The sequence below is a fragment of the Papaver somniferum genome, unplaced genomic scaffold (genome assembly GCF_003573695.1).
Source record: "Papaver somniferum cultivar HN1 unplaced genomic scaffold, ASM357369v1 unplaced-scaffold_154, whole genome shotgun sequence".
NCBI classification, from domain to species: domain Eukaryota; kingdom Viridiplantae; phylum Streptophyta; class Magnoliopsida; order Ranunculales; family Papaveraceae; genus Papaver; species Papaver somniferum.
The window spans coordinates 6,477,853-6,487,969 of NW_020624820.1; the positions used below are offsets into that span (position 1 = coordinate 6,477,853).

The 10,117-nt window shown below is 35.7% G+C and overlaps 1 long non-coding RNA gene across 1 annotated transcript; it reads right to left on the minus strand.

The window, feature by feature from the left end:
* Nucleotides 1–610: 610 nt before the first annotated feature.
* On the minus strand, nucleotides 611–2,231 carry LOC113336666. The gene is made up of 2 exons (XR_003353989.1): nucleotides 1,916–2,231; nucleotides 611–1,253 (listed from the first exon to the last, which is right to left on the minus strand). It is a non-coding gene; the product is annotated as an uncharacterized LOC113336666 (long non-coding RNA).
* Between the last annotated feature and the right edge of the window lie 7,886 nt (nucleotides 2,232–10,117).

A 10,117-nucleotide genomic window follows, 5' to 3' on the forward strand; every position in this document is an offset into this window, starting at 1 on the left:
ATTATGGATTAAATAGTGTGTGTATATATATATATGCTTGGCTAGAGAGAATAAGTAAAGAGCCAACTTTCTTTCATCTTGTTTTCTCTCCTCTTCTTCTTCCTTTTCTTCTTCTTCTTGTTATTCTATTTCCCTATATATATTAGAACAATAAACTCCTTCATACATAGTTTCTATTTTTTCCGTGAATAATTTGGAGAACATTAGTTATTGTTGTATAAGGAATGGAAGAAATATGTTCTTATATGGATTGATTTATTGGTTTCATTGGAGTATAAATGTTGAGATGTAAATTATAAAAAAAGGTAGGTTTATTAACCCATCTTCTTTAAATATTTGTTTGTGACTTCTTTGATTGGAAATGGTGTAATCTTCTTGTATTTCATCTTGTGATTTCTTTGATTGAAAATAATGACTTCTTCTTATGTTTTATTTTGAATCAAGTTGAGTAATTATGTATAACTAGTATATTGCCCGTGCCATAATGGCACGGGATTTTGTGGTGGCGGTGGCGCTGGGGTTGTTGTTATGACTAAATGCCTGTAGTTAAAATTGATCATTAAAGTGATGCATCATATTAGTTCTACGTAAGAAAGTGATTTTAAAATAATTTCGTTCACATTAGACAACAAATTGCATCGACAAAGAACAAAAAAAAAATTATTTGTATTGATTACAAATTTCTCAACCATTTTCTATACAGGGAGAGACGTGTAACCTCTAACGTAAATGACGAACATGTATGTTTTATGAAGTTACCCCTTTATTTTGATGTAGACATAAAGATGATTCAGAGCCGACATAGAGATAGTTTGGACCAATCAACCACTTCATTTTGATAGATTAATCTAAATGGATTTAGCAAATAGAAAGTCTACCATCAAAGAAATATTACTAACACTAACCAACACAAATAGTGAAGCATTAGCCTACTTGAACAATGGTTTTCATCTCAGAGAAAGTGGCAGGACCTGCGCCAAGTATCAATATTATGAAAACATTTTGTGGACCAAGTTTGTAACAAAATAATAGAACCGCTGCAGAACATTCAAAATACTCGACTACCTTTTTCTGATACATATCTAACCTGGAAGGTCCGAGGTTGTTGTACAGTTTTTGTTGCATTTATCAACGATAGAGAGTGCTTATTGCGGGTGAAGACCAACTTCCGCATGAGAGTGCAAATATAGCCAATGGTTCAGGCCACTCAAGTCCAAAGGCATTCCTCGATGTCAGGTCGTTCTGTTTAGCATCTTTTGAGTAGGTCCAATGGAGATCAAATGACAAAACATTTATAAAAAAAATTCAGCAATCAACTCACACTGCCGCCATGTTCCATCTACCATTTTTACTAATGGGTCAAATGCACCATATTTTGTTCATCAAACATCAACAAAAACATCCATGCTTTTTTACTGATGGGTCAAATACTCCACCATAATTCAACATGAGTACCTTTCACAACCCAATTCAAGATATTACATAGAGTGACTACAAAAGAAAATCATCATCTAGTTTGCGCATGTTTCTGGAACTTATCTTTGTAAGATGTAACTCATCTGGACAAATATACTTATTCAAATTATACCCAAACAGAACGCAAGCAGAGTTCTTTAGTTGTATATCCTAAAACACCGCATATATCAGCTCAAACAATTAAAAATGCGAACAATCCAAAGTTCAATATGGGAAAGATTGAGTGCTAAAGATCATTCCACATTAGACATTATTACCAGTCCAATATGATGTCGTTACCCTATATGACTTAGCAGAATCGAATCAAATTAAGGGTTTAATCAACCCATACCCATAATTAACACTCTAACTCATATTCAGAATTTGACTTTAAGTTTTAGGGTTTGCATATAGGGTTTGTGAATTGAAAACAGGGATTTAGAGTTGATGAAACCCTTACCGTTAATGAAGTTGGTGATGGTGGTTCAATCAATCCACCCAATTTCGATGTAGAAAGCAGAGGACGAAGTTTGTAATGGTGGTGGTGGTTCAATCAGTTCTCCCAATTTCGAATTTAGGGTTAAAGGGTAAAGATGATTCAGTATTCAATCAACCAAATCCAAGCTCTGTACTCTAGAATCGAAATTGAGTAAAAATTAATCGAGATTTAGAGTGTGAAATTGATGAAGATGAAATTGGTCGATTTCGACGAAGAAGAAAGGAATCGAGATCGAGAGAGAGAGGCTTTTTTCTTTTTTCTTTCTTCGTTTTTCTTTTTTTGTTTTAGTAGAAAGAGTAATAAAGATGGATACTTGCCCCTGGATTTGGTGAAATTTACGACAAAAACCGAAGGAACCTCAAAAACACGGAGGGGTAATCGCGTCATTATGTTTAGCGCATTAGACTAAGTTACCCTTATATCTGTAAGTATTTACGCTATTCTCAGGCAGGGAAAAAATCATTGAGAGGCAACTTAGTCCTTTCATCGTTCAACCAAAAAAGTTTGGGAATTCATTTTGCTTTATATTATAGATTATTGTTTTGATAATACGAATGATCCAAAAAAAACTAAATTGGAAGTGAATTGTAAAAATAATGTACAAAAGGAAGAGTTCATGTTTTCAGTTAGATGGAACTTTATTTCGTGTTAACGGCGGGTAATAATCCCCGATATTTAAATGGGTAATGACTTCCGGTAGGAACTTGTGTTTCCTGACTATTACTGGCGGTTTTTCGTGCCGGTAAACGATAGGTGGGTGTATAAACCAAGGACATTCGTACCGTGAACTCGTAAACTAAAATGAATAATAATTCAGAATTAATTCGGATGTTGTGAAATTATAAACAAATGGTTGAATGCATTTTTTGTTTAATTCATTCTGATGTTTGTATATTTTTAGAGGATGGGGAAGTATGCCTATTGAGCCATCAACTCACCCCAATTGACATTTTTTTTGCAGATATTATGGAATATGGAAGTGGAATTTAAGAAGTTAATTATCTAGTTGATTATGTTTTATTTCTTTTATTTGTCTGAAGTGTAATTTGATTTCAATATTTGTTGAGAATGTTGTTAGTGGATTTACATAATTAATTAAATTCATGTATAAAAACAATTCATTATGCTTAGTGAAACAGCTACAGAGAAATAAAAATTCTTTTGTCTCTTTCCGACCCGTAATGCTTCGAGTTCGGATCTCCATATGGGTTTGACCCTAGTCCGGAACTCGGGGTGTAACAATTCATGTGCCCAAATGATTCCCCCCCTTAAAGGCCTTGACAAAATAAGCTCTCACGTTGAACGGTGATGAAAACCTCGCTTCTAGGCATGTCAATGGAAATCCGTTAACTGTTAGCCGAATCCGATTACCCGGTTGCCGTTACGTTTAGTTCCATTATATCCGTTATCCGTTACCGATAATGTAGTGGTTAATTTTAACCGACGGTGACGGCAACGAAAGACCTATTTCCGTTAGCCTTAGTTCCGTTAACCGCTAACGTGTGCCTAGCACGTGTAACATTCATCTATACCTAGGTTACTATACTCGAATGAACATCATTTTCATCTTCTTCTGTTCTTCAACTCACAAACGAGAGAAGAAAAACTCACCCCTCAGTCGATTAGAAAACTAGGGTCATCTTCTTCCTTTCAATTCGAGCAAAATCATCATCTTCATTCGATTAGAAAACTAGGGTTATCTTGTACTTTTTATTTCGAGTTTAATTTCAATCCTAAAAACTAAATTTTCAATTTAGGGTTTCTGAAAATTGAAATTAGGGTTTTCAATTCGTGAAATTAATCATGACCCAAAGCGAAAGAGGAGCATCCAATTGTGTTGGTTCATTAAAAAGAAGTCATCCCTCTCAATCACTTTCAGTTGCATCTGAATTACCTTCTGCATCTCAAGTTCAACAATCAGGAATTCAATCAACACCTGATGTTGTTGCAACAGAAGAAGCAGTAGAAGAAATAGAAGTAGATGAAGATCCAATTATAGCTGAAGCAAAGAAGAAACTGCGTGCAGTAAGGTCTGATGTTTGGGATGATTTTGAAAGGTTAACTGAAAAGAAGATGGTAAAAGGTAAGGAGATTGGGATAGTTGTGACTGCACTGACATTGCCACTTTTATTGGCTTATTGCACTGACATTGCTACTTTTATTGGCTTATTGCACTGACATTGCCACTTTGCCAACTTAAGTTGCTTCACTGACATCACTGTCTAACAATTTTCATTTTCCTTTCAAAATGCAGAAGTTGAGGACTAAGGAGGAATGCAGTTGGCATTGGCAGTGGAGAATTTGGAGATGGAGGAATGCATTTGCAGTTGCAGATGCAGTTGGCATCCATTTGTCTTTTCTTTTGCAAAAACTTGGTTTTTTTCTTTTGATAGAACATGTGATGATCTGAACATGTAATTTGGTTTAGAACATGAACATCTGTATTTTTTTTTTTTTCTGTGTGTCATGGATTTAGAACTTGTTTGCTTGGATTTAGAACTATTCTATGTAATTGGTTTGTGTTTTAAACCTGCTTTTGTGTTGTCCTGTGACATACCGGTTAATACCGGAAAATTAACCGTTAGCCGATAAGTCCGACGTAACGGCAATGGTTTTGGATTTTACAATTCCGTCGGCATTTAACGGATAACGGTTAACCTCTAATTTAAACGACAAAGGTAGCGGCAGAGCCATTATTTGTTACGTTAAGTGCCGTTGACAGGCATACTCGCTTCCTATTGGAAAAAATAGGCCTTTTCTAATGCAGAAACTATGGTGAGGACACTTGGCGGAATTCTAAGTCAAAATATTAAAAATTGGGTTACACTTTGTTTACATAAAAAATTTAACCGTTCGTTAGTAACACCGTCGACAAAAAGATAGGTGGACAACATTTCCGCCAAGAATTTAACCTAATAATTTTCGTTACAACGTGTTTACACCAAATACTTAACTGTACTTAAATAACACTGTTTCTGGTGGACTATACTTCCATCAAAAAAAAATACAATAATAATTAAAAAAAATTGTGTATAAAATAGGAAATTGTGTATTGCCGTGTATTTTTAACTTAAACAATGATTAATTAGGAAATCGTGTCCTTAACCGATTATTTCATTACAAAAAGAATTTTTTTTTGCAAGGAAACCCAAAACGGGGTTACCTGTAGTCCAAACAACATTTTATTTATTAATAAGGAAATTGTGTTAATCAAAAACTATTTTGTTTATTAGCATTAAGCATCCAAGCAATCAGTATTCATATCCTTGAAAAATCCGTCTTAATTTTACTTTGTAATAATTCTCTTCATGCCGAAGAAAAACCATGATTGCTACTTCAACCAACACCATGTTGTTCATGTGTGGTTGGCATGGACAACAGTTTTAGCATAGTATAGCAAAGCTAGAAAATGAAATTTGTTGCGATGTCTGTCGTGCATATGCCTGATATTTTAGATTTTTTTTATTTGATCGTGGTTGTTCCACTGTCATTTCAGGGACTCAAGCTTTAGCATCTTTTTGTTAGATTGATAAACTACAGTCTGCTTTTCACCAATACTAGTGTATCTATTCAACCGCTGAAGGGCAAGTCCCTTTGACAAAGAGCTACACTAACCGATTGTGGAAGCATCGAGTAGGTGTTACATCCTACATAGTTTTGTTTCTATATTTTCAATGTACTGTCCATGTAGATTATCTGATATCATGTTAAAAGCATTTTGATTCCCAGGATTCTGTCTAAGACTGGATGTAGTATGGATTGTTGTAAAACAGCTGCATGGTGAATTTTTAAGGGTGCATCTGCATTGTTCACCTATTGAAGTTTAAGTAAAAGATTTGTGGCAATTTTCAACGTTAAGGAACCCATTCAAGTGATGTCAATCAATCTCAACCACTGTAATAATATCATATTGATACAATTCACCATTAAGAATGATTTACAAAAATTATAGATTTAAGGGAGAAAAAAGCAATTGGAACATGAAAGTATGAAACCATAAGTTACATATCACCTTCACTAAGCGATGTTGTAGCTTCCGAAACAAAAATTCGGGTTTCCTTCAATAGTTGAGCCATCTCCTAAGTTTCAGTTTCCTGCACCTTTCTTAATTCTTCCAAGTTATTTTTTTCATCTGAAATTCCTACAACAGACTAATCATGCACACCAAGTCAATAATGTACGGCACGGGGTGGGGCGAAGCCCCGTGCACAACACACCATGTTAAAAGAAAGAAAATGCCCGTTGCGTAGCGCTGGCACAAATCTAATAGAGGGAATGCAACGATTTTCGATTCTATTTATAGAGTTTAGATACTTGTGTCCAAATAATAGGGCTGGGTTGCACAGATGTGGCCGGAGACACGACGCGGATGCGGACACTACAAAATTCTCAAATAACTAGGATGCGAACACGTATATACATATTTTATTTATATATACAATCATGTGTTTATACAACAAATTAAGTGTTTTGATCCTAAAAATTAGAAAATGATGCTACATGTGTATAAATTTCAAAAAAAAAGAGATCGTTTGTTTATACAACCGAAGGTCAAGCAATCAATCACTATTAAACACATGGCACAATCAAAATGCATTGGTAGAACAACACATGCCCAACCAAGGGTATACGTGATGTCATTTCCGATTACACCTTAATAAAGACCTAAATGATTGATCTAAATGTTCGCTTTTCTTCATATAGTTAATAATAGTAAAAATAATTGAAGAAGTTTAAATGAAAATAAATAAATAAAATGTTTCAAACGCGAGTCATCAGTGTGTCGAAACCAGACGCGCGCAGGACGCACACATTGGTGCGTCGGATACGCGTTGTGTTAGCGTTCAACACGCGTCGGATGCGGACACGACTCAAAAAATGCAGCGTCCATACAACCCATGTCCTATTAAAGGAAACATATACATAATAAATTTTCGTTTATAACATTATTTAGTTAGTAAAAGTATAATAATTAAGATGTTTTCGATTTTTTCTTTTGCCCAAACATCCTCAACTTGATGAGATGAGTTGAAGATGATTTTCATGAGAATAGTTGTGACTACTGAAAATCCAGTAGCACAACCAAATCTGATTTTATTGGTGAAAACGATATCAATGGAATGATAAATAAAATATAAGAAGAAAAAGGTGAGAGGTACTGAAATGTTGACACCAGATTTAACGTGGTTCGGCATACTCAGGCCTACGTCCACGGGTTAGTGATTTTATTATGTGTAAGAATAGCTTCCATTAATGAGGAGCTCTGCAAGTGAAAGAGATAAAACAGATGAAAAAGAGAACCCCTTTCTCTGACCTAATCTCTTACTTTTTAAAGGAAAGAGATAAAAAATCTTTTTACTAAAATATCCCTAGCTTAATAATTAAGCTAACATAAGATAGATGTAGTGTATGTTGATGTAGAATTGTATGTTGCTGAAGCTTTAATCTAATGCCACATGTCGATGATATATTTGGTATCTACAATTGCCCCTTTTTCTTGAGGGTTGTTGATGGACGATCCTTAAGAAAATATCTTCATGTCTTGACTGTACTTTGATTTGATAGTTGATGTTCTGCGCTTCGTCTTGACTAGGTCTGGTGCTGCTATCGTGTCGCTGGTGCTTGGAAATGGCACAATGCGTTTTGTCCCTGGATCATGCGTTTACCTGGTGGTTGCTTTTTCCCTGCATTGTCATGATGAGAGATTTTAGCCTGAAATGTATACTCAAGTACAGAGTTTTGCTACCAATACTTACACATAAGCACACGTGTAAAGATCTCATCCCAATACGTTATGAACAGAGATGATAGCTAGATGAATGGAACTCGCCATCCATTTAATCTTTATAAAAAATCTGTACTACAACATCTAGTGCACAAGCACAAGTTAGTCGAGGACTCAAATTCAAGAGGGTTATCGAGATGGGTAGTTTGTAAGGGTGTCATTGGACGCATATTTGTACGTACGTGCCAATGCCTGTATTAGTACCTGGCATCTCGAGTGTGCCGCTATTATCAGTAAGAGACCTTTTCATGACTCATATCGATGTCCAAATACCATAGATGGATGAAGCAAGAAAATTTGAAACAGTTTTAGTTGAAAATTGAAACTTTTTTTTAATGTCAGATCCAAGAGGTAAGGGTACTTAGCTCCGTTGCGAGTTTCCATGTGGATCTGTCTCAACTGGTGGTTATCTCTGCTTGTTTCTAGTTGTAATATAGATTCCTGAGCACTTGCAAATGGTTGTGGTCTAGACCTGCATGTTTCCAAAAGGGTTGAGATTTAGGTTGGTGCAATTATTTCTTATGAAGATGGCTGTCCATTGGTGCTACTTGTCTTGCTAGGAGCGTGGTAGACTTCGTTGAATTGTATTGTACTGGAGGCTTGGTTATGTTTCTGAAACAAGGAAACAAAATGATACTGCTCAGCGACTCAAATATGTATTAAATTAGTTTTAACTTGACCTGCAGGTGGCTTGATTTTTTTCTTTAATCGATGGAGATGTCTTTTGGTCTTAAGTTGATCCTTCCCCAGCAGTAGATTCACGCTCTGCTGCTCTAGATGCATTTCTTCCTTCTTGCATAGGTATTACAGTTGTTGATGCTTTGACCGTATTAGACAGGACTTTCATTTTATGCTTCTGCGGCTGTTAAAATTACGCGGGAGTATATATACTTGCCCCAATTATTTGCGAGATTCCGAGGTATCCTTGATCAACGTCCTGCAACAAAGTAGTTTCAAATGTGAGTTACAATTAACTAGCGAAGTGTACTCGCCATATTGAATGGATGTCTGCCTCCTTTTGCGCCTGTAAATTTAAGATCAAAAGTTATCTAAATGTACAAAAAGCTAGTATGGCTCAAGGATTGAATCTGTGAAGGTTTGAAGTTGCATCGTCACATGCGCGTAATTTCTTAGTACACATGCACGTAATGATGGTGGTGCGAGTTTCATGTCCAATGCTATTGGAATCTGCTGTTGAGGGTAGACTGGATGTACTACTCTAGGATTACATACCTGCAAAACCAAAGAACATTGAAACTAATGTGTTAACATTTGCAGGATGCATACACATGTGAGTTGGGTTAAGTTGCCTGCATCATTATGTTACAGTTGTACAAGCCGAAAGTGCAGTGAACTGAGTTGTAGCTTGAATGATTTCAGTTCTCCTTCGTATGTACTAGCACCTTGTCATGACTGGAGCCAGTGGCGCCTGCATCGTTTGTTGCTCCTGCATATACCACATTAGTCCTTATGGAAACACAATTATTAATAATAAGCCTTGATTCCTGAATAAGTATAAAGGATTCCAGCAAATATTTCCTACTGATAGTACTTTATGAGTGTAGAGGTAACGAGATAAGTATCATTGAGAAACGTATAAGAAAGCTCTGGAGTAAGTACAGTTGAGCATCAGAAACTAAGCAGCAGAACTGGAGCTTGGGGAGGGACTTGAGCAGCGGATTTGAGGCTTCGGAGACATCTGCGTATCTCCTGCGGTTTCATAGATGTCAAAAGATTAGCTAAATTTAACAACGCAGCTTATGTAACTCTATTTTCTTCGGCTACGACTTTCAAGGTCCAAATTTCTTTGCATTGCTGGTGTTGCGTGCTTTGAGTGTCGAATCTCTTCTCCCTGCAGTAAGTGAATATATTAGATTTCTTTAAAACAAGTTACTAGTAATATAACACGAACGTGGCATCGTGATTCTCTGTACGTCGGTTTCCAACTGCGTACACTTTTTTGTAACGACGTGGAATCAAAGCAGTTAGTAGTTTCTATCGGTAAATAAAATGGAAAGATGGGATATTTTTTAATGAGGGATAAACAATATTGGGGTGGTGTTTAGATCTGTTGATATCTTCATAGATCTGGTGATATCTGATTTTTTCCATCCAAGTAAATTCTTCACCGAAGTATAAGAAAAAGAAATAGATTTTTCACTTGATAGACTTGATTTGAATAAAATACAAGAGAAATAAATTTTTTTAACATCTCTCCTAGTTTTCTAGCGCCAAATTGTGACTACTGAAAATCTAGTAGCACAATCAAATATGATTTTAATGGTGAAAATGATATCAATGGAATGATAAATAAAATATAAGAAGAAAAAGGTGAGAGGTACTGAAATGTTGACACCAGATTTAACGTGGTTCAGCAT